At 42.3% G+C, this 25,316-nt stretch overlaps 1 pseudogene across 1 annotated transcript; it reads right to left on the bottom strand.

Annotated features, from left to right (window-relative positions):
* Positions 1-694: 694 nt before the first annotated feature.
* LOC306797414 (solute carrier family 41 member 3-like) lies at positions 695-12,565 on the bottom strand (annotated as a pseudogene). Its single transcript, XR_013773153.1, has 6 exons — positions 12,338-12,565; positions 11,767-11,835; positions 9,698-9,785; positions 3,902-4,036; positions 1,964-2,111; positions 695-1,885 (listed from the first exon to the last, which is right to left on the bottom strand). The product of XR_013773153.1 is annotated as a solute carrier family 41 member 3-like (transcript).
* Positions 12,566-25,316: the final 12,751 nt, after the last annotated feature.

Raw genomic sequence — 25,316 nt, 5'->3', positions numbered from 1 at the left:
TTTTCACTGTTAATTTAACATCTCTATTACATGTTGATGCCTCCATGACCAAGTTAAGCAGATGAGACTGAGGACAACTATGTAGAATAAAAGATGTTCACTTTGTCTAATATGTAGCTTGACAGAGTTCTCCATGTGTGTCCTGGTGTTCTCATGTTTCCTTACCTCCTCATCCCTCACTCCCGTAACTGTCCGTGCTGGATCCGTCCCCGTTGTTTTAAAAAGCTAAATAAATGATTAGCATGATGTCATCCAGCTAGCCAAACCTGTCTGGTGTACAGCTAGTACAGAAGCTTCGCATGTACTGCTTCCCTTTCCCGCGAGTCTGCTGTCTGATTGTGAGGTCAGGCTGATCTGATATCTCTTTGGCTGCAGAATCTCCGCCAAAGTTCTCCTCTCAAACGGGTCTTGGAGGAGGAGTGCTCGCGCTGGCGCGGGCGCCTGTAGAGTCTTCTCCTGACGAGAACGCGCAGCGAGGGGGGCCTGATCGTTCTGGCCCCAAGCTGAATCTATTTGAGGGCGCTGATTGGCTAAATTGCATGTCACTCATTTATATATTGAATCAGCAATTGGCTAAACTGCTTCATAGACCCGCCTCTTTTGGGCCAAAACGATCAGGCCCCCCAAGCTGCGCGTTCTCAGAGTGTCGTGCACACAGACAGAGAGCACACAGGCAGAGAGGAAGAGCAGGAAAAGCATATATTTTGCGCAGATATCATACTTTACACACATTACTGGGTACATTCCATTGTTCAAAAACACAAATATTCACAATTTGTATCATTTATGATTATTATAATTTTTTTTTTTTTTCTTTTTTTTTGTGGCTCATGGTGGGGCCATGCCCCATGGCCCTCTATTGACCAGCCGCCACTGGTAGACTAGCATACGAGCAGCATTTTATAAATATTCAAACTAGTGCCTAGTGGTTATGAGGTGAAGTCATGCATACGTGTAGGTTGTTTGTAGCCTAACATTAGTTTTTTACTTCTAGCATTTGCATTCATGCTTCAGAAACCATAAAAGTGGTCTTGTTGAACAAAACGTGTTAGTATCATAAACTGTGCTAGCCACAGAGCCTATTTCCTGCAATAATCACATATCTAATGGACAAATCTCATTGGCTTTTTGTGGAGGGAACCGGCACGATGCTAACTTCCGGGTTAGCCTACAAAAATACGTCATCCCTGCAGCGCTATATGTCCAAACTGTACTTTAGCTGTAAGCTAGCTAGCTGAATTTGCCTTTACCTGCTCTTGGGACACACACAGTAACGCTCTGTCCGGTTGAGGCTACCTTGAGCAGAGATGTTGGGAGAGACACAGCAGGTGTCCAAGGGGTTTGAGAGGACACAGAGCGGGGAATGAGTGAGAGGCTATAGCCTACTGTGCCCTTATACTGTTACAGCAAACAGACAAATGCATTTATTGAGCACAGAATATGTCTTTGTTTGGTCAAATTACATTATTCTTTGTGCATTAATCTGTCAACAAAATAAAATGTATGTGCTTATAAAAAAATAGGTTTCTGTCCCATTTGGACGCTCAGTGTTGAGGCACAAATATAACGCCATACGCCTCATGTGTTCATTAACCCTCACTTTCCTTCTTATATCCAGTGAGCTTTGCAAGTGTGTTTCAGCCACTTGCATATAGGGAACAGTACAGTCAGGGTGGGCAGCACCGTGTGTCTGTCAAACTCCAGTCCCAGTAGAACTGACCGCCATAATCAGTCTGGATCTCACTCAGAGCCAAGAAACCTGTCCCCAGCAGGTCACCCAGAGCTGTGAGGTAGGGGATGGAGAAGTTGTCTGGATCCAGGCCCCTTCGCCACAGCCATCGCCTGGATAGTGACGAAGGATGGATGTGTTTTCAATGAGCGTAATCTGAGATTGGTGTAAAACTTGAAACTAAAACTTTTTTCGAGCAGAATGAGCAACAAAACCTTTACCGGTTCATCCGACCTGAAGCAGAGCTGCAGACAGGTAGCAGGCGATGAAGGTGGCGTCATGGCAGTATGGCCTCCCTGCAGGAAGTGGATGATGTACAGGAAGAGGAGGTGACCCGGGACCATGAGAAGTATCAGGACTCTGGCTGATTTGGAGTTCACATCTTGATAAACATAGAAAGAGAAGTAACGAGCTGTATATGTCCTATCAGTTCTGAAGATATGTTCTTGTGTTTCTTAGAAGCACTCAAGGTTGTTTGCTGTATGCTGGTGTCAGTTAAGGGGTACTATGAGTAACATTGCTAATGCCTTTTTTCAAATTAATTGTGATCGGCTAGTTTTTAACAAAATCTGTCTACCAGCGTCTTTTAATTAAGTTCACACAAACTGCACTTGAACAGAGCCAGGCTAGCTAGCTTCCCCCTGTTTCCTGTCTTTATGCTAAGCTAAGCGGCTACTGGCTGTAGCGTAGTATTTACCGCAAAGACACGAGAGTGGTATCGATCTATCTCTCGAGCGAATAAGCGCATTTCCCAAAATGTCAAACTATTCCTTTAAAGCAGGCATATCCAAAGTTCGGCCCGCGGGCCAATAACGGCCCGAGGTCAGATTTTATATAGCCCGCACCGTCTGTCTTAAAATGCATTATTTATGGCCTGCCAGCACAGTCAAAACGGAATGAATAAATCATACAAATTCAACATGCAATACCTCTTTTTACCTCATGGTGGCAGCACCACTCTGTAACTGTCTGTCTGTTTGAAATTTACTCTGACCCTTGAACTGTCATGTCTACGGCAAGTAAAAAAGGAAAGTGGATAATGAGGGCCACCGATTCCAGGAGAGGTGGAGATCGCAATATTTTTTCACCGAAAACCAAAACAACTGTGTCTGCCTAATTTGTCATGAGACTGTTGCCTTGTTTAAGGAATATAATGTAAAGAGACACGACGAGCGGTGCTTTTCACATGAAAACATCATCAAAGTAAGCTACAAGTGGCCGTGGTAATTGCTAAACATGAGAAACCTTTTACGGAAGGTGAGTTTATCAAAGACGGTGTTATGAAAATAGCAGAAAACATAATTGCACCGAGAAGAAGACAGTTTGCTAATGTTTGCCTGGCTCGTAACACTGAAGAGCGATCATCAGATACTAAGAGACAACTTGATTTTTTTCGTTAGCCTGTTTCATGTGTGTTGAACTTAAATGTGAGAACTTTTCATCACCCTCACTAAGTCATATTTAAGATTGTCTTGAGGTGAGAATATTGATCGGTTTCTATGTAAATAGCTTTTAGATGGCTTGTTCTTTGTGTTATCTGACTTTCAAGATGTGAAAGAAAGGCAGACTAGTTGTTGAGATTTGTTCACATTGCTATTTGCTGTCATTGAAAATAAAATTATGAAATAACAATGTATGTATAGGCTACTTGTATTGTTTAAAATAATGTCAGCAGGGACTGTTGGCCCTTGGGCATTTTCACATTATCAAATCTGGCCCTCTTTGAAAAAATATAAATATATATATTTTTTATTTTGGCCACTCGGGCCTCCTGATTAACGTTCATTCTCTGTTTAGCTCTATTTTGGTCTCCACCAACTCCTTGGGAGAAATACTGTTAGCTGCTAAATGTTACGCTACATTATTACCCAGCTAGCCGTTAGCTTTATGTAGCTAGTGCTCTGCATGTAGCATATTTTATGTGGAGCTAGTTTGCTAAAGTTTGCTGCTGGAAACAAAACAATTAGCTAAAACTGACTAAAAAAGTCCAGGAGAGCTGCAGACAGTGTTGCAGCTTTCATTTCATTCATGAATATAAAAAATATTGATTCATGTGGCATTAATAATACTGTCAACACACTTGACTTGGTGATTATTTCTTGATTCCAAATTCCTGGTGAAGGGCTACACCTGCACACTGCACCTTTACGTGTATTGTTTTCTTTGTCTTACCTGAGGAGCAGAGGGTAGCACAGGGTCCAGGACAGTTCTCACTCATTATAAATGGAAGAGCTCCAGGAACACTCCAGTAGTGGAGGTAGGTGGACATCCTGCTGGCCTGGATGGCCACCAGATTTCCCCCTACACCTGCACAGACATGGAAAAGTGTAGCACTGATCAGCTCCATAATGAACATTTAATAAGAGCTGGGAAGATTGAACTGAACATGGCAGTGTGGAGGGTGGAATAAGTGGCCTTGTTGTCCAAGACAAAAAAAAAAAATCGAAATATGTTCCAGCTAATAATATGTTTATTATTTTTACAACATGCTTTTTTTGTTTTTTGTATTTGCTGATGTGTCATACGAGAGGCTGAGACGTCACTGTAGAATATCAGGGTAAACAGTCTTGGAAAAATGATTCACTGTCCAAACAGCAATTTAGCTTGATATCTATTCAGCAGCTATCCCTAACCACAGCGTCCCAGGGGACTTTTCTATTTGTCCTCTGAAGGCTTGGAAAAAGCAGTCTGGATGTTGTGCTCGCCCCTCAGGCTGGTTTCATTAGGAGCAGAACAAAACCTCTTGGCTCGCAGAAACTTGAAGCACATGGATCATTTAGACAAAACCAGTGCTTCTAGCAGTGCAGGAAAGTACATGTACTTAAGTATTGTTCTACAGTAGAAAGGAACTGAAGCAATTTACTTTAGCATTCCCACGTTCTGCTACTTCATACATCTACACAACTACATTTCAGAGGGAAATAGTGTACTTTTTACTGTACTACATTTATCCGGCAGCTGGAGCTACTAAGTCACTTTGCTAACATTTTATATGAAGAAAAACATATGATACACTTACATGATATGATGCCATACTACAATCTACTCAGTAGTATATCAGGTATGTAAAAATGGTTCCCGATTGACGAACTACAACACTAAAATGCTATGTATTTGTTCGTCATAAGAACGGTATAATAGAACGTACTATAACAATATAACATATATAAGAAGACATTCTGAGTAAATACAGCAAACGTGTATTGTTATACTTGTAAGGGAGTATTTTCAGACGATGTTTCTTCTACTTTTACTTCGGCAAAGGATGTGAATTCTTCTTCCACTAGTGGTTTCTGGTCAACAGGCCAAGAGGGAAGAGCGCTGAATTGGAATGCAAATGCGCTTCCTGTACTGGGGTGGCAAATCCATGCAGGAGTGTTTGGGTAGAACTGGGGCTGGCAGAGATGCAACGGGAGCCAGTGAATGCATAGTTGGCATTCTGATCAGGCTTGTGGTTGATGTAAAGACCATTGTTATTGCTCTCTACTTAGTATGCTGCTTTGTGGGCAGCTAACTTCTGTCAGTAAAGATCTGGCCCTATACACCTCTCTGAGCTTCCTCTGATGGGGGGGACTGCTCAACTTCAGCAGCACTTTAATACTTCATGATTGATTAATAGCTCAAATTGAGGCCCTTTTAAATACTAATGGGATTAGCTGCCGGGCGTCCGCATGCTCCGACAATTTCCAGTTGACATTACTGATAATTAAGCTAATTATGAAGCTTAAATGTCATTCTTCAAAAGATTAAGGCGGTTGAAACCACAACCCCAAATCCCAGCTCTGCTTACTCCTTCAGGAAAACATGTCCGCGTTTATTTCTTTGCTCAAAGCATGCAGAAAAATTTCACAAATTGTTTCCCCTTTAATTAAGGGGATTATATCCACAATAATATTTACTTGAGGCAAAATTAATCAGAGCTATCGTCCTAATTTCATCACTCGAGGCCTCTAAAATAAGGATCATGTCTGAGTAAGTTCTCAACTGAGTACAGGTAAAAATAGTAATATCACAATTGAAAAATACTATTCCAAAATACGATAACAAGTAAAAGTCCTGCATTTAAAATAGTATTCAAGTAAAAATAAATAATAAAAAATACTTAAACTAAAATGACTGATTGTGCTGAGTGGACTCTGTCAGTTTTATATTGTTATTTAACGGTCCCAGCTGGCCTGGGAAGGCCTCGGGATCCCCCAGTATGAGCTGGAAAATGTGCGGGGGAGAGGGAAGCCTGGGTCAGCCTGCTTGGCCTGCTGCCACCGCGACCCGACCCCAGATAAGCGGAGGAAAATGGATGGATGGATGGTAACAAACTATATTTCTGAAAGATAGGCTGAAGCACTTTGACAGTATGCAACTTGTATTTAAGTAGTCCTCCATTGCTTTTTATGCACTGCTTATATATGATAAATAGAGAGTTTAGAGCAACTCCAAGGAATTCTCCTTTTGTGTTGATTTTGGCGACCCCTTGTGGACAAAGGTGGTAGTCCTTTTTTTCACAAATGAAGACCACATTTCCCATGAGCACCAACGCCTTGTAGTGTAAAAGTCTTGATCTGGCTAGCGTGTGCATTTGTTTTAGAAGTGACTGAAAGAAAGAGGAAACTTGGCTCAGCCACCATAACCCTAAAATGTTACATAAAACAAGGGCACACAATCTCTTCCTGCTTCCTTTTAACCGGCTAGCGTACCAATCACTGTCAAACAATGTAAACACTGGCCCTTAATAATAATTTTAAAAAAAAGAAGCAACAGAGCCTCTGTTGAAATCGGACCAATGAGAGAACAGTTTGCTCGCGCGTGGCATTTGTTTACAAGATTTAGTCCGCTGTTAAATGTTGCAGTGTGAACACAAACCGAACAAAGGAGCAACTGCAACATTGTATCATATTAATCCCTGAATCAGAACAAAGCAAACAAACTGAAGGTGTGAAAACGCCCTGAAACACTGCAACAAAGTTTCAATAACTTTCAGTGACACAAGGCGTCACTTTTAAAGAGCAATACGGATGCGAGCACACACGCACAGGCTCAGAGGCAGATTATCACATTTAATTTACAATTAATGACCGACTAATGTAGCCAGGATGTCTTCGGACAAAGCATCGATGCGGCGCGACACAGTGTTGTTGGACACCGGGATCATGTCCAACTTTTTTGCTTCTTTCTCCCCAATCATACATTCTACCATCTCTCTGGCAGCTGGCAAGCTCACGTCTTCGGCGATTGTGTGCGGTAGCCCCTTTCTCGCTATTCTGTAACCAGATATGAAGCCCGTAGTGCGTCATTTATAGACCCAACACATGAATGAGACTGCAGTTGTTTTTGGCTGTTTTGTAACTCCTCCAATTTCGATATAAACAATGTAAGGGGCTTTTGACTTGCACTGGCATGCTTGGTGTTCAGGTGGCGACGTAAATAAGAGCTTCAGACTGTTAGCCAGAACCTCACTGCACACCACACACTGTGGCTTTGGGCAATCTGCGTTGCCAATCCAAGTGAAGCCCAGACACAGATACTTTTCATCATATTTCCTCTTTTTTTCCCAGTCTGCGCCGTCTCATCTTCCTCTGACTCTGGCTCGATTTCTTCTCCCGGTCTCTCCCCAATGCACCTCTCCGTTCCCCTCGCCTCCGATTCCTCTCTCTCTCTCTGTCCCTCTCCTCTTTTACGACTGATAGCTTCAGATGTCCCACCTGACAGTTTTAAAATTAAAATTACATTTTTGTTTTATATTTAATATTATTACACCATCAGACCGCCATTACACTTTTCCTCTCGCGCACCCCCTAGAGGCAGCTCGCGCACCCCACTTTGGGAATCCCTGGCCTACTTAATATAAAATTAAGTTCATGAACTTACACTTATATTTTATTGGATATTTATTAAGTGAATGGGGACGATATTGTTGATTGTCATTGTCTTCAACCAATCAGATCTTTAGTTTGACATGCTGGGCGTATTCTTTGACGTGCCAGAGCCTGCTAGCTGGCCTACAAGTACGTCAGCATTAACATGCAGCTGGCTCAGCATTAACGTGCGCCGTGATTGGTCAGTGGGCTAGCGTGACTGTGCTGAAGCTGAAGCAGCTTGCAGAAGTTCGTATTAGTAGTAACAGTTGAAGTTGAAAGATATGTAAGAAGTTATGACATTGGCATGACATTTTTAGTGTTGTTTGTTTTTACCCAGCTTTGTTTTTTTAACACTCAATGGCTGAAGGAGGAGAAACGGATTTCTGGCGAAGGAATTTCAGGAAAAGCTGGACAGGGTCGGTCAACCGCACAGCTAGCAGCCCTGAACCAGCATGGAAAAGGATTTGTACGAACGGTACAAATAATAACCGTAGCTGTGGCGCCATAATGAGGTTATTAGGAGATGGAACTGTAGTCGGACAGCACTGAAGGCCCAGGTATAAAATGCACGGCTCGCCACTGTTCTCCAGTGACTTTGTATTGCGTGAAGGTGCCTCCTTGTCACTTTTCAGACAACAGAAAGGTGCCTAAAAGCTGTTGTGTGGTGGGATGCACAACCAACAGGGTAAAGCACCCAGAACTAAGTTTTTATAAGCTGCTGAACCCATAAAAACTGAGGCTACAGACAGGAGGAATGTGACATATGGAATATGGGGGGGGGGGGGGAATACAGACACCTAATATGCCGAATGATACAGCAAGTATTTGGTCCAAATGTCCGTTTCAAGCTAACTTAATTGCTTAACTAAAGCATTTTGACAGTATGCAACATGTGTTATAGTGGTTTATATATCAGAATGTTACGCAGTCGGCTATTATATTTGCATGTGTTTTAGCTAACTACAGTAATTTGCTTGAAATTCTAGCTGGCAATGGAAGAATCGGCCTAATTATGTTTTTTCTTTGTGCTCCATTAACTTATCATAGCTACCATTTGGACACCATCTCCAACTGTCATCTAGTGTGTTTAATTGGCTGAGATGCATTGATGAAGTGAGAGGATGATCTTATCATGCCAGCAAAGCTTCTTGGATTGAATTGAATTGTCTTGAAGCCGTGATGGAGTGAGTTATCAACAGGATGGAGAGTCACCTGAATCAGAGCCAGATTACAGAGCACCATCCTCCACTGCTGCTGAGCCTCATGCATCTGGCCCGTGGACGGAAACGGGTAGTTGTTTTCAAGTGTCACTGTGCAAATGTATTTCCCACCGCTTGTCAACATCACATCAGAGTAACCCTGACAAATGCTCTGATTGGTCGACAGGGTGCACAGCTAATGAGCAATTACCTCTCGGGCTGCAGTCAGGAGGTTGCTCGCTGTGCTACCGATAATGAATCATTATCGACGGATGCTGAAGTTACATCTCTCTCTTGCTTCGTTAAGCTTATGGTTCTTCGTGTTTTGTGTGGAACTGGTGTTAAAATCTGGGAGACAGAATGGTAGCACCGCATTATCAAGGACGAGTCACTAATTGTGAGTGGAGTTGGTTGGGACACAGTGATCTTCTATTACTTACAGAATACTTAAATAGTAATGAAAATAATTTAATCACTGAACAGATACAGGTGTCTGTTAACAATTTATCCATTGTTTTAAAAGCAAAACCCAAACGTAAAAGGCACAATTTTGCTATGTGTGCAAAAAAGTCGGCCTACCTAGGACGGTTAGGACAGTGGGGACGGCTGGGACACCTTGGTCTGGGCTAAAAATAATAATAATTTAAATAAAAAAAGAAATGCAGACTAAATGTAAGCAAAATTATTATATTTTCATAATTAACTGGGAAGTGGAATTTAGCAAAAAATAAAAAAATGGATTCTGACTGGCTGCCACTTGAGTAAATATTCACTCAGTGACTCAGTTCAATATTCAATATATTTTCTGCCTGATGGTGTGTGTGTGACTGTGTGTTCTGTACATGTGTGAGAGTGTGTGTTCTGCACATGTGTGTGTGTGTGTTCTGTGCATGTGTGCGTGAGTTTCCACTCACTGCTGTTGACAGTCTGGATGCCAATGTCATCTCCAGATTCCACCAGGGCCGGCACCAAAATAAACACCTCTGAGATCTCCTTGAACACCTGAAAGACACCACAGCGGTCTTTTAATGCACCTTCTGTTCCCACACACACACACACACACACACACACACACTGGGGCAAATATATATATGTAAAATCCAAGACAAAGAAAAAACAAAATGTATATATACTGTATATATATGTATATATACTGTGTATATATATATATATAGGATTTTACAGTTGAATGAGTTCCTTCGGCTATTGTATTGGGTAGAGAGCTATCAGGACGAGCTACCATGTCATATCGTCTCTTTACGTGATCAAATAGAGACTTGACATTGGCCAACATCAACATACATGTTATCCAGCAATCATCATTGCATATCTGTACATGACAACAATACCAAAGAAAATAAGAAATTATTCATTTTTTATAGTTTATTTATATTCTTTATAGTTTATGAACAATACGCATTTAGTTATACTTTTCTCCTGACTTCACAAAAATATGAAAAAAGCATTGTAACATTGTCATTTGCTATCTAAAAGTACCTTTTACCCGGTTGTTTGCTTGAGTTTACCCAATCACATCTGTCACACATGAAAAAATAACAGCTACGGTTGTTATATTTAAAAAACTTTGACTTTGATTGTTGTTTATTTATGAGAAATGACAGTATTAATGTTATATATAGTAGGTGCCTATGAATTGAAACATGCTCCAAATGGCTAATCACGTTTCACGCCGCCTCTCACATGCAGCAGAGTATTTGTAAGTTGTTTGACCATGTGCGTGCCGATTGATTTGATAAGTGCCCGTACTTCCACCCATGGAACTCAAGCTGACAGCTCTCTATGCTTTGACTAGCGACTGGCTGACCCGCTGCATAATTCACCGTCAGTCATGTCATGCTGGTGAGGTATTTACAAGAGGTTAAACAGGGAGAGAGCTACGAGGTGGCTCTGATCTATCTGATCTGACACTCTTTCTGATACTGCTGTGTGCCCGGCTGCGTCCTGTAGGCTCTGTTGTTTCAGTCATGTCTTCTCTGTGAATGAAAAGGCCAGAGATGATCAGACTTCAATTTCATAGTTTTTAGCCAAAGGCTAGGAAACTCAAAAGATACATATCCTCTCATCTTTATATCCGTACTTTTGTGACTTCTCTTTTATTTCTCAAGCGCCTGTTTTGTATTTTTTTGGTAAGAATCTTCCATAACTATTAGATAGGGGTGTAACAATACGTGTATTCGTATTGAACCGTTCGGTACGAGGCTCACAGTTCGGTACGCATGACGAACCGAACAATACCTTTGAATAAAGAAAAAAAGAAAAGAAAATAATTATTTTAAAACCTTTATTTAACCAGGTAGTCCCATTGAGATTAAAAATCTCTTTTGCAAGATGTAAGTAACAATACAAGATGTAAGTAACAATACAAGATGTAAGTAACAATACAAGATGTAAGTAACAATACAAGATGTAAGTAATAATACAAGATGTAAGTAATAATACAAGATGTAAGTAACAATACTACATAACATTAAGGAGCAGTTTTTGTTTTTTATGCTTGTGTTGCTAAGAAGACACCCCAGAAGATGGGTCACTCAGGTATAGTTCCATCATTGTTCAAAGTCAAAGAATAACTTTATGATGTTAGTTGTAATGAATAAATATATTTTTAAATCAAGTACATTTCTCTGGCATTTATAGTTTTCTACTGTACCGAAACGTACCGAACCGTGGCTCCACTGTATCGTACCGAACCCAACCGTGGATTTTGTGAACCGTTACACCCCTACTATTAGACAACATCACATTAGACAGCATCACATTCACCCTTCGCCTGCCCCTGCCTGGAGGGTAACTGAAAGACTGTACCTATGGGAAGGGGTGATCATAAACCAACACCTATCATATTCATTGTTCAGAATCAAATATACCGGTCATGCATCGAACAAAGAAAACCGAAAACTAATGTTGGTACAACCATGTAAACTCACATGCACAGACACACTTTTCTTTTCTCCCCACATACTTGCACTGCATCCATGACTATCTCGGCCACCACCATGCCCAGGCCGGACACCAGGAACGGCAGCAGGATCTGAGCGGGTCAGTCTGCACGTGAAGCCCCTCAGCTTCTTCCCTTGGAAACGCAGCTCCAGAGCGAGATGGGTCACCACCATGGCCGATCCCCGCCGCCAAAATCAGCCCCCAAGCCTTTGTTTTTGGTGAATCCGTCAAGCTGATTTGAGATTGTCAATCCATTTTGACATAGGGAACACTATCGAGGCGGAGAGGAAGATTCTTCCCTAGTTGTCTTCAAAACGTCACAGCTGGTGGTTCTCAATAAATGTGAGGACAAGCTTGTTTTGCCCTTCATCTGTGACTCCAGCTCTGGCGGGGCAGCAACATAAATGGTAGAATTAGTGGAGGAAGCTGCTCTCCTCCACTTAAATGGATCACACACACATATTAAGACAGACACACACACACACGGGTCCACTTGACAGCAGGTCTGTGAGGCCTCTTCTGACACTCTGCTACTGACAGACCTCCACACACACAGACACACATACACACACACACTCTTTCCCTCCTCATGCCTCACTCTTCAGCAGCCGAGCGGCCGAGGCGGAGCGCTGGAAGCCCGGTCTCTCGCGGGGCCTGAAGAGTGTCCAGGTCCTGTGGGACAAGGACATCCAGAAGGCCAGCAGCTTCTTCTCGGCCCTCCTGTGCCGCTGCTCCTTCTCCCCGCACACCTCCCTCCCTCTCTCCTCGCCACCGGGCTGATGCCCCGTGTAAGCTTCACCACTCTGGAACCCCTTCCTCATTTTGACCGTTGGTCCGGGCCGGGGCCAGCTGTGCTGAGTTAACGCCAGTGGACAGTGTGATGTCAAAGGCTTGTCAGCAGCGATAGGGCAACTGTCGCCAAGGTTGCCCTCTGATTCCAGACGGAGAGATGAGTCGTGACGGTGCTCCGTAGTGGAGGGGGGGACAAGACGGAGGACAGTGTGTGGGACGATGCTGGAGACGTGTGTGTTTTTGTGTGCAAGCAAGGTGGTCAGACTGAAGAAAGAAGAGTCTGATACAGTTTCCCCTCTTTCTCCCCGTTTCTTTTTTTTGGGATCAGTTCAGAGGAGAATGCGGTTGTGCTCTCCGCCTCTTTGATAGCTCCTCCTTTCCCCTGCTCGCGATGTCCTCACTGTAAGTGGGTGACGCACTCTGAGCAGCAGCAGGTGCTGCACCTGTCACCAGCACGTGGTGCTGCTGCTGCCTGGAAGTTTATGACCCTTGATGGGAGGAAACGCTCACCTCTGCCACTAACTGTCGGCCGATGGACTTCTTCAGTCTGTCCGAGTTCAATACGTCACTCATGTGTCTGTTTTTGTCTTTCCTATTTGCCAAGTACCGGCACAGGAATAGATAGAAGGTCAAACATGTCTTTGGCTTCACCGTACTCATTGGTTCTCACGATATGATGTCACATAAGCCTGCGCAGAATACTTATTGCGACCATGTCCTCACACACGCACACACAAGGACAGTGACTCAGCTGAAAAGTGTCCTTGAGACATGACTGGGAACGGGTGCTCCACTCACTGCAGCTCCCCCTTCTGACTCCTGGCTGTAGTTTGAATTGTGAAGCAACATATTGAGTAGTAACTGGAGGTTTATGGGGTTTCTATACAAAATTAAGGAGTCAAATCACTTAACGTGAATAATCTTCTTCAAGAGCCCCCCCCACCTCTTAGAACTCAGGCCAACACAGTTAGTGAGGCAACCCTAAAAGCCTCTACTAATTCCTGAACCTCAGTACTTTTCATATAATGCTTGTATTGGCCTCCGTCCAAAGGAGACTGTGTAAAATAGATCCAAACGCCGTAGAAGCTACAGATTCTGTCAACACGTCTCAATGTTAATGAGGATTCACTGCAGCTCAACCTTAGTGGATTAGGCATTACAAGAAAGAAAGTGGGAATTACCTTTTGATTTAAGTTCCTTCCATTCTGCCTTCCTTGCTTTTTTCATCGGACATAATGGAGCCCCAAAAATAGTTATGAATAAACTTAAAGGAGAAATTGTGCAAAATATATCCGAAAAATAATAATAATTGTGAAATCATTTAAGAAAATATAATTACTCTACTCATTGCGAAATGTTATTTCATCACTTTTATTTTTAAGCTAAAAAGAAATCCCCTTTTCTCCCCAAATCAGTTTTCCCCTATGACTGTGCTTTAATTTCACGATGTCACTTTTTAAGACCTCTTAAGCCAGCAAGCTAAATAACTGCTACCAGATTTAGCCATTTAGCACATGTTAGTTAGACTTTTCACGGAATAAGTTGTATGGTGGGGGGAGGGGCATCGAGCTTTGAACCTCTCAATGGTGAAGCCAATGTGGAAGTGCGTTCAGGCTGCATTCTTTCCAATAGCAATCAGGGGGCGACTCCTCTGGTTGAAGAAATAATTCTGATTGTATAGATGGAAAACTTGATTTATTCCCTCAGTAAATATTGTAAACATGAGTTTATGGTCTCAATCACTAGTTTCAAGTGTTCTTCCAAACAGCATGATTTTCATTTAATAAAATATGGTCCCATTTAAAAAATATTCAAATAAACCATAAAGCAGGGTATGCTTTAGGGGTGGATATCTTGTGATAGACAGGCTGCTGCAACGACGTTGTTCTGTCAGGAAGTTGTTTAAAAACAAAATCAAAGAATCCATTTAGATCCAGTGTGTACAAAGCCTTTCTACACACTGATTTCAATAGTGTGATCAGGTCTATATTTGGTCTGTATACGTCAATAAGGGACTGTGTACTAAAGGAACAGATTGTATTTAATATGTTAAAGATGCGTCTCAAAGAAATCTGTGGAAATGCTACTTCCAATACTATTTATGATTGCAAGCAACCTAAATCTCAATAAATCTTTATTGTAGTAACACAGTACACTTGAACTGGTTAATTTAAACTGTAAAGACTTCAGTCAGATTTCAAAATGCCTAAATGTATAGCTACTTACTAAGGTAACAGTATTAATATTGTAAGAACCAGAATGTATGAACAATTTAAGGCTGACGCACTACAAAGAATAAATTCAGTTAATTTCAAAGCTTTGTGTAATATGTAAAGATTTAAATAGAACACAGAATACATAATTTAAATATTTAACACACAACCAGTTGTCCAATATCAGCTATGATCTGTTCTGATCCTAAACTGTTTGCACTTACACCAGCAGAGAATAACTTAACAACACTATGTTGATGAGTAGATGAATGTAGATGAGTAGATGAATGCTTCCGAAGAACGTTGGGTCTGCAGACAGGAAGCAGCCGCTCCAAATAAATGCAGTTCCTCCTGATAGATGTCTGTATTTTATTTCAGTAGGAACAGGTTTAACAACAAAACACTTATATACACTGAATAATTCAAACAATGGATGTTTATATGGAAAATAATTTAAATAATAATGAATATAATGTATGTAGCGGTTTTGTACCAGTTTTGGAACAGTTTCAATAATTGGAGATGTCCTTTTCTTACAAATAGTGAATTATAAATGTTTGTGTACTTAGAGAGAGAGAGAGAGAGAGCGAGCGAGAGCGAGAGCATGAGAGAGAGAGAGAGAGAGAGAGAGAGAGAGAGAGAGAGAGAGAGAGAGAGAGAGAGAGAGCATGAGAGAGGAGATTCCATTGAGAAAGACAGACCAGGTAACCATACACCTGAGACCAACAGTCGGTCAACCAAAGTTAATTTCACCAAAGTTTGTTTCAACCAAAATGTTCAACCAAGATGTTCAACCAATGTTTCACCAAGTTCACCAAAATTCCAACTATAGATCAGAGTGGGATAGAAGAGGGATACAAAGGTGGAATGCCCAAATTCAAAGACAGAGTGGTAGATTTGACAGGAAAGCTAGAGGCACCAATGTTTAGACAGAGTGGATACAAGTTATAGGAAAGACAGAGAGCCAATGTGATAGAGAGGGGAGACAGCAGGACACCTGAGACAGAATAAAGACACACATTAGACAGCGGTCTGAAAAACAAACTAAGTAACTTCTACCCTAAGCTAAAAGATCAGTGAAGGTGTCTGCTCACATGACCATACGGTAAACACATCATGACAGTATAACAGGTAATACTGCACAGATTAAGGCTGGTTTAGAAGTCTCACATTTCCACTAACTACAACTTTACAGTGTGTTTAAAAACCTGCAGTATTAAGTGTTTTAAGTAAAAGTGTTGATTCACATGTGTGAACTTACTGTCAAGTCACCACGGAGACACCAACTCTGATCTGCAGTTAGATACAGGAAGGAGGACGCCAGAAGAAGTGGAGAGAGAGAAAGACATGATCTTTACTTTCCTCTCAGAAAACCAGTGTGTCCCATCTCACTTCAATCTAGATCAAACTGTTATTCAGGGTGGGTCATTTAGTGTTGAGTACGTAATGAAGGGATGTATTTGGATGGGAAGTCATTCTTAACTGTATTAGGCCCAGTAAGTGAATGTGGCACTTGGGAAGGAAGCTGTGTACTATGAGCCACATTTTGTGATTATATAAATTATGTGGACCTTAAAGAAATTCCTGAATGTTGTGTAAATACACATTATTGATTGTAGTGCCACAAACGATCTTAAATGTATGATTTGTAACCAGCTGTGGAGGATGAAGCAGGACACTGTTTGAATAAGATTGTTTCTCAAGGAGAGCACAGGACATGTAACTTATACAGCAGACACTTGTGTTCCAGCAGGTCAAAATAATGGATTTAATGTGAGTTGACCTTAAAATGTTGGTGCTTGTATCGTCTATGATTTGTCAGTTTGAAGGCAAATAAACATGTTGATGTGCTGTAGTACAAACAAGTGCAAAGAGATAGCTGTCGACAATTTTTGATAATAGTATACTTTTATCACACAGTCACTCATGAATAATGTGGACATATGTAGTCATTGTGATGGTGAAGACCTCATTAAAGGATGTTCAGCATTAAGCAAGGCAAGAATGTTAATTCCGAAACATGGACATGAGCCATGGCAACACATACCGACTTCGAACATGATTTTGGTCCAATAATGTTTCTCTCTGCCGTAGATAATGAAGCAGATGGGCCTACACTTCTCCAGATGACTGAAAGAAAGTGAGCGAATCATTCCAAAAATGAAAGACCAAGTGAAGTTCCTGTCTGCTTTAGCGCAGCTGAAAGTGTGAGTTACGTTATACAGTGGAGCCATGTCATTTCAGTTAAAATTCGAAAGATTTACTTGTCTTGTTTTTGGTAGTTTTTTTACTTGTTGGCTTAAATTAAAATCAGATTTTCCTCCCCTTTAGCGGTGAAAGTGAAGCCCCTGTGAGTCAGAGAGCCCTAGCAGCCCAACCAATGATCAACTGCCAAGTCCGGTTTCCTCCCACAGTCTTCACGGCACTGACCAACAAGGATGCAGCTCTGTTTGACCATTTGAGCCAAGACACAATGTAAGCGACAGACACCAACACGTGTGATGCGTTACATCATGTAAGCAAACCATATACCTATCAACTGTGAGCTCCAGATCAGAATGGAGCCGTAACCTCAAAAAACAAAATGTCTAAGTAGTACTTGCTATCTGGCATTTTCAAAGCATGTGACAGTAATATAAAACGGTGTCCGACAAAAGTTCAGCTCTAAACGGTGCACAGCGCAGTACCACTCGCTGCCATTTAGGACACGGTGTCACGGACATAATGCACAACAAAAGATATTTGAATAGTTTGAACTTGTGTGTTTTTCAAGAACGAATATTCAAACATAATTGTTGGCCAATTTTGACAGCCGTAATGTACAGTAATGACATGTTATCTGCCTGTAAAACAAGTTTCCTTATTAATCAAGTTTTAGGTCTGCATGCCACAGTGAAAACTATGCATCATGATGACAAACTACACATTTGCAGACCTTTAACTGCTCTCTCTGATCATTTGAGTTCAGTATCTGTTTATTGTGCTGATCTGGAATGTCAATCTTGTATAATACCTTGTGTTTTGTTCCTTTTGAAAACGTACAGGTATCCGTCTCATATTCAGTACGTGCAGCTCTTTAAGTCTGTCCGGCTCAACTTCCCTTTTCTGAAGGAAAGTTATGGATCTGGATTTGTAAGTATTTTCTCATTGACTAAAAGAGTAACAGAGACAAACTGAATTTTATGCTTCATACTTCATGCTCCAGCTCAGTCCTAATTGTGTCATTATTTATTACTTAGCAAACAGATGCAATGGATGCTGGGGACGACGAAAGAAGTGCGAGCCACCATAGTGCAACAATGAAGCAGGAGTACCAAAAGACGAGGCCCAACTTGGTCATCATTCGCCAATGCCTCCAGAGAGTACAGAAGACACTGTATTCAACAACACGCTACTGCAGAGGTCTTAAAAGAATTCCCCTGCGTCTCTATTCCAATCTTGGTGAGTGTTTTATCTAATATATAACACGTGGTCCAGTGTTTCCCACAGGATTTTGTGAGACTGTGGTGGGTGGACCTCAGACCCTGAAATGGACAGGTGAACCAGCTGAACCAGAACTTAAGACAGAGGGCAATTTGGGAACAATTAGCTATTGGTTTGACAAAGCATATGCCCCCGGGGGAAAGGGGCTGTATTTCTGTGGTTCCAGTGTAGCCGGCAGATATCCAGGCCCAGACTTCCTTTTCAGTGCGCTGTTTGTTTGTTTACAGTCTGATGAGCAACTTAAGATGTGAGACTGTGTACAACAAGATGGCTTTATAAGTAGCCAGTTTACAAATAATTTCAAACCAATAAATTGCCTCATTAATCCATTTTCCCTTTAAGCCTTTTAGAATATCCCATACACTGTGTTTTGTGTAGAAGTGCTCTAAAAAGTTGACTTGACGTTTACCTAGATACTGTTATCCAAATCAACACTCCTGAGGAAATTGGTATGACAGTCTCAAAACTTTGCAGAATCAGAATTGTGACATTTATTGAAAAATGATTTGTCATTTGCAGGCCAGTTGGTGAATGCAGCCATACTCCTCCTCCCATCGGTCTTCAAAGAAAATGCATCACAGCTCTTTGCAATAGATAAGGTTCGTCATTTGTGTTTGTGGGGGGCAACAAAAAAGGGAAACATATTTTCAGAAAATTAGGATGAAGTGCAATTTCATAAATATGACAACTAATCTCAACAAACTAGCATTTTATGTGCAACTAAGCATATCAGAAAGCTTTGATCTTTAAACATTACAGAATACAGCTTTAAATTTCAAATGTTTTGTTTCAGGAACTACTAAGCCCAACACCCACCATTGTCCTGAGCAGCAGCGATGGCAAGCCCCTGAGTGACGGCACAGATGTTTTTGTAGCAGTGGATGGACAAAAGATGATGGTGGACAATGAAGACGCAGACGGTTCATTGACGGGGTGTTGTGTTGGCCCTCTATCATCTGAAAAAAACATTTTCATTTTTGGAGGCATTTATCCTGAAGCTGGACACACGGTACCTGTAGCTGTGCAGAGAGTGGCAAATACTCCGAACATTTCTTAGATAGGACACTGCATGTAGCACATGGATTACATTGTATAGAGTTGATTTCTGACAATAAAGTGAAGTGCAGTACATCTACAGGTGTTTGTTTTATCCAAAAATCTATTTGCCATCATTTCCGTGCATGTAAATGATGATTTTATAGATCATCACAGAAAGGATCCTGGAATATGTCTACAAAAGAGTAGGAACCCTGATTCCATTGTTATGCTGTTTAAATGTAAAATCAGTTCTTTAAAGAACCATTTCTAGCTGAAGAACCATTTGAAAAGGGTTCTTTATGGAACCATTTGGGACCATAAAGAACTTTTTTGAAAATGGTTCTTTAAAGAACCTTTTTGTCTTTAGGTTCTTCAAAGAACCAGAAATGGTGCTTCAAAGAACCATTTTTTGAAGGTTCTTCGAGGCACCTTTGTGGGTTCTTTAAAGAACCGTTTATGGAAATGATTCTTTAAAGGGAACCCGTGGATTCTGTCCTTTAGTCCCCTACACTGTGACATTTTCTAAGAAAGGTCATAGAGTAACCTATGCTGGCCAAAGCTAGGAATAGCACCTTGACAGCAGAATTAAAATCATCCCGTTTGGGACGGATCCTCTGGAATCTCAACAGTTGTGACTTGACGAAGCCGGCATAAGTGTGCTTCGGCTGAAAGCTTGTCTTATAGAGCAGAGCGTACGTGTCTGTCTCTTTGAAGAATACTTTTACGTCCAGTGTGTGACTTTCATGGAACCCATCGCCTTTGAAAGTGGTGGTATCCAGAAAGCCCACAGAGGTCAAACTGCTGGTGGATTTAAGTTTAATTGAGGCATTGTGATTGTTCAGTGTGCAAAGGAAGATATCGAAATCCTCTCTCGAGTGTGGCTACACTACATCAACCTGTAATAATGGTAAGGGATCTTTGGACATGTTAGGGCTGAGATTTCTCATTCAGCCATAAAGATATTAGCATATGAAGGAGCCAATTTCTTCCCCATGGCTGTGCCTTTAATTTGTAGGAAGAATTCTCCTTTAAATGGAAAGTCATGTCAGTGACAATATCAAACTCTTCAAAACTGGCATGTGTAGGTCTACATTGAGGTCAATTAAATAACTAGGCAGGCCTTGAGTCCTCCCCATATTTGTGGAAAATAAATAAAATAACTTTGAAATAAATATAACATATCGCTGCAGAAGTGAATTAAACACAGAACAATGCAGGTCTATTTGGGTCCTCCCCATGTTTGTGGAAAAAATATGAAATAAAAAGTAGCCTACTTTGAAATAAATATAACACATAGCTGCAGCCTAATATCTTAAAAAGAGTAAACATAAAAAGTAGGCCAGTTTGTATTTAAGTAAGACTAAAGTCCATTTCAGTGCCCTGTCATCCTTTTCTTTTTTTCCCTCAGCCACTTACAGCCATCAACCGTCGCGCCTGAACAAAAAAACACAACTTCATCAGTTAAGGATCTAAAATAAATATTTTTCTCCAAAATAATAGCCTATTAAATGATAGTGTTCTCACCTGTTTGATGTGATTTTTGTTTCTGAACATCGCTGCAGAGTTTCTCTATATCAGGGCTGTAAGATGTGACTTTGAGCTTCACACAGGACTGCAGGCTGTCATCTGTTTCATTTCATGTAGTTCATGCTTGATCCAAAGATGGACAGGACTCCAAATGCATACTTCTTCATGTTCATGTAGGTGTCAGGAATGGCATTCCATGTTTCGAACACAAGTTTGTCGGGTATGAGAAGGTTTTCAATATCGCTCCATTTGTGCTCTCTAGCGAGGACGGCCTTCTGACGGACGACATCTTCAAGATCAGCTGTCAGGCTTTTGAACTTGGACACCATTACATCTTTATCAGCCAGTTCCATTTCCAGATCAGGTTGACTTACTCCCGGGAATGCGGACATGTTCAGCTGGGATGGGTCGATGTCCAGGGGTGTGACGGGGAAGGATAATGTGCTTTTTTCCTCCCAGAACTCGCTGAATTTTTCCCCCCGTTTGCCCTTTTAATTCAATGATTTCTTCCTGCGGCCCATCAGAGTTCATATATCTGCACAACAGTGCTGTCTGCTCAATGTCGTTTACATCTCTTGACTCATCACAGGCGATTGAGAATGCTGCAGCTGAATTTCTGAACAATTTCACCTTTGTTTTTGAAGTCCGAGAACAGATGCTCAGATACTTGAATGAACGATTCTTTCATGTATTCTCCATCTGTGAACGTCTTTCCACGCCTTACTGTCTCAGGAGCTGCCACACAACTAGCAGCAGCAGTTGAGTTTGGAGACTTGATCCACTTCGTGAAAGTATATTTACTTTGCTCAGTTTGCTGCAGCACAGGGGCGGACTGGGGAAAAATGTGGCCCGGGAGTTACTGTCAGACCGGCCCACTCAATACACGGCGCGCTGCCCACTCAATACACGGCATGTATTTCGCTGGTCTACGGCGGCCATTCGCACCTCCGCCGGCCCCGCCCCGACCGTCGCCCGGCAGGACCGCACGGCGCAGACCGCGGTTATGGAGAAAAGTTTTGAAAAGCACCGTAGTGTCCAGCCGTGCTATGGCGTCCTCGGATCGCGAGGAGTAGTATAATGTCAGTTTATACTGTTGATACAGTTTTCACTGATTATTGACTTTCGGTATTAGAGTAAATTGAACGTGTTCTGTGAAGCTTATAATATAGTCGGGGCCGGCGATGTCAGAGACCGGCCCAAACCCCGTCGGCCTACCGGGGATTCCCCCGGTATCCCCGATGGCCAGTCCGCCCCTGCTGCAGCAGTTGAGAAATCGCTCTTTTTCGCTCATCTCCAGCGTGATACTTTTCAGCAAATGCTGTGTGTTTGTTCATCACATTTTTTGTTGTTTGCTAATTTCTCGCCACATATCAAGCATAAAGGTAAGCCATCATCGTTGGCAGTGAAAGCAAAGGAATACGTCCACGCGGAATTTAACTTTTTCCTCCGTGACTTCTTGGGATTTATCCATTGATAGTTTACAGTGTTAGGCTGGCCACGCAGCAGCTGGACTTTAGAAGCAGGAGGGCTAACTCAGAGATTATGTGCAAACTATAGAGTGGTCTCGTGTGACGTCACAGTTTAGCTGTCGGCCATGTTGGAGTACACAAAGCCACTGGCATGCACGGCTGAGTCGCATAACCTATCGGTGGTGAACTTTTGTGCTGTCTTTGGTTGTGGCAGCAGAGCTGATAGACAAGAAATCATTCTTTCGTTTGCCAGCGGTCATTACACATCAAGGAAATGACACGAAGGAGCTATCCAAGCGACGTCGCGAGAAATGGCTGTCACGCATCTCTCGAGATATAAAGGAATGGAATTTGGCGTACACTAGAGTATGTGCGGATCACTTTATAAGTGGTCAGTGATTTTATTTACAAATTCGTTTGTGAACAGTATTTAATAAAGGAAATATAAATTAAACTTGGACATGAGAAGGTTACCGAAGCTTCATCGGCCCGTGACAGCAGTCGGTGCCAGAGACGTGTCGAGCGCGTACAACAGGCGGAACACAGAGATGCAGCCTCAGCATTGCTTGATATGAGTTTAACGTCAGATCTCATATATATATATATATATATATATATATATATATAAATATATATATATATATATATATATGTATATGTGTGTGTGTGGGGGGGGGATGAAGTTAGGGGTTGGTTGAAAGTGAATTCCTACACACACGCACACAATGACGTGCATGTACAATGTACACAAACACACGTGTCTGTTTGCACTGAGTAACCATTGAATATTGCTAAATATCGGACCAGATCTGTATATATTTACTCTTACAATGACGAGATGAGAATTGTCAACGACCGTTGCTTTGACGTCTCGGACCCATCCACTGACAAACTGATTATAAGCGTCGAGCCCTTTGTAGCACTCCAACTCGTCTTTCGTGTAAGGACTGGGGGTGTTCACGAGATACGTGTAGATGTTGGCGTAGTTTACCGATGGAAGATAAGTAGGATCGGCACTGAAACCATCTGCACTCATCGTATAGGGATCCAAGTTACCAATAACCTTCAATTTGGCCAGGTAGCGAACCTTTGATGCACTATCCAGTGACTCAAAGTATGGTATTTTCGCCGCACTTCCTTGTTTACTCGCCGCCATGTAGGATCTGTATGTACTCCAACATGGCGGACAGACCTCGTAACTAAGGAGATCGTGACGTAGGTGAGACCACTCTATTGATGTTACGAGATGTGCCGACGCTTCGAAGCGTGTGTCGAGTAATGGAGGGGGCGTTTCCTCGAAGCGCGTATCGAGGCTTGCTTCATTTAGGGGAGGAGCCAATAATGATGACTTCCGAAGCCTCGCTGCCCGGCTGTACCACGTGACTGCTTCGGGAAGTGGTACAGATTTTGCCGGGAGGTTTGACAGCAATATAAACCCCTCAGGCTCCATTCAACATGTGGGTTGTTGGTGGAGAGTTGCGGTCAGTTGAGAGTTTGGAGAGTTTGGAGAGTTAGGAGAGTGAGGAGAGAAGGATAGGTGATAAGATGGAGCCAGCTAGGAAGAGGAGGATTTCCCCTGTGCTCTGAAGGCCATGGTGGAGGCCAAGTATGAGTCAGCTAAGGAGAAGGCTAAGGCTGAAGTGGAAAAGGTGGCTGCTGTTAGCCTTACTTCTGACATGTGGACATCCATCAATATGGATGCCTACCTGGCTGTAAAATGCCATTTTATGGGTGAGAAAACCACACTCAGTTCACTGCTGTTAGGAGTGCAGGCATTCCCCCAATCACACACTGCTGAAAATATAGCTCGTGTGAAAGCCTCCCTGATGGCGGAATGGGGAATCGCTAATAAGGTGACATGTCTGGTCACTGATGGTGCTCCCAATATGGTTGCCTGTGTGAGAGAGCTGAAGCTTCGGCACCATATTTGCATTGCACACACACTGAATCTGATAGTGAAGAAGGCACTTGACCAGCAGCCTGTGCTCTCTGGCATCCGGGCCAAAGCACGGAAGCTGGTTGGCTTCTTTCGAAGCAACACCACTGCTAAGGTATGCTCTTTCCTTTTATTCCAATTTCTAATCACGCTAATAGTTTGTCTGTGTTCCTACTGCAGTCATTTCATGGCCTACTCATCTGTATCTTTAAAGGAGAAGCTTACACAAGTGCAACTTCATCTGGGGATGGCAAACATGAAGCTAATGCAAGAAGTGGAGACCAGATGGAACAGCACATATTTGATGCTGCAACGTTTGGTGGAGCAAAGGAAGCCAGTAGGAGCAGCGTTAGCTGGGTTACAACATGACGTCCCCTTCCTAACAGCAGAAGAGTTCAACATTGTTGGAGGGTGCCTTTCTTTGCTGTCTCCCTTCTATGATGCCACTGTAGAGCTGTCGGCAGAGGAAAATGTGTCTGCCTCCAAAGTTGTCCCCCTCGTGAAGATGCTGGAGCACACCCTTCAGGAGGAAATAACAAAGCCGGCACCTGCAGCAGCATTGGAAATGGGAAACCAGCTCATCAGGCAACTCCGGGAGAAGCTGTACAATTTGCAGTCGATGAGCATCATGTCTCTTGCTACCCTCCTGGACCCCCGATTTAAATGAATAGGATTTTTCAGCCAAACAAAAGCCACCGAAGCAATAAAACGACTGACCTCCGAGTGTGCCACCATTATACGGTCAAAACAAAGCAGAGAGGAAATCCCCCAGGCTTCCACCTCTCATGATGTCACAGGAGGTAATCTATTATTTGTTGATACGTCAAAAACAGTGATTCGTTTAGTGTGTGATCCTTTTCATATTACACATAGTCTTCCGTCCGAGAAAGTTTGTTAGTTTTTTTTTGGGCGCTCTGTAAATCAAACACAGTGAGTAGACTGAGGCTTTGGGGTGTCAGTGACTATATAAGCAAGAAAGGCATCTCCGAGGACAGAGACAAGCCCACTACCTGCTATTAATATTCACTCTACACCTCCCATCGCCAGCTAAGGTCTCATGTTATATGTCAAGGGCTGAGCTCAAAGGGTACAGTTTGGTCTTCGTGTTCTCGTT

Source organism: Melanostigma gelatinosum, assembly GCF_949748355.1.
Source record: "Melanostigma gelatinosum genome assembly, chromosome: 3".
NCBI classification, from domain to species: domain Eukaryota; kingdom Metazoa; phylum Chordata; class Actinopteri; order Perciformes; family Zoarcidae; genus Melanostigma; species Melanostigma gelatinosum.
The sequence above is the reverse complement of the archived record's forward strand: the minus strand, read 5'-3'. Positions and strand labels throughout refer to the sequence as shown.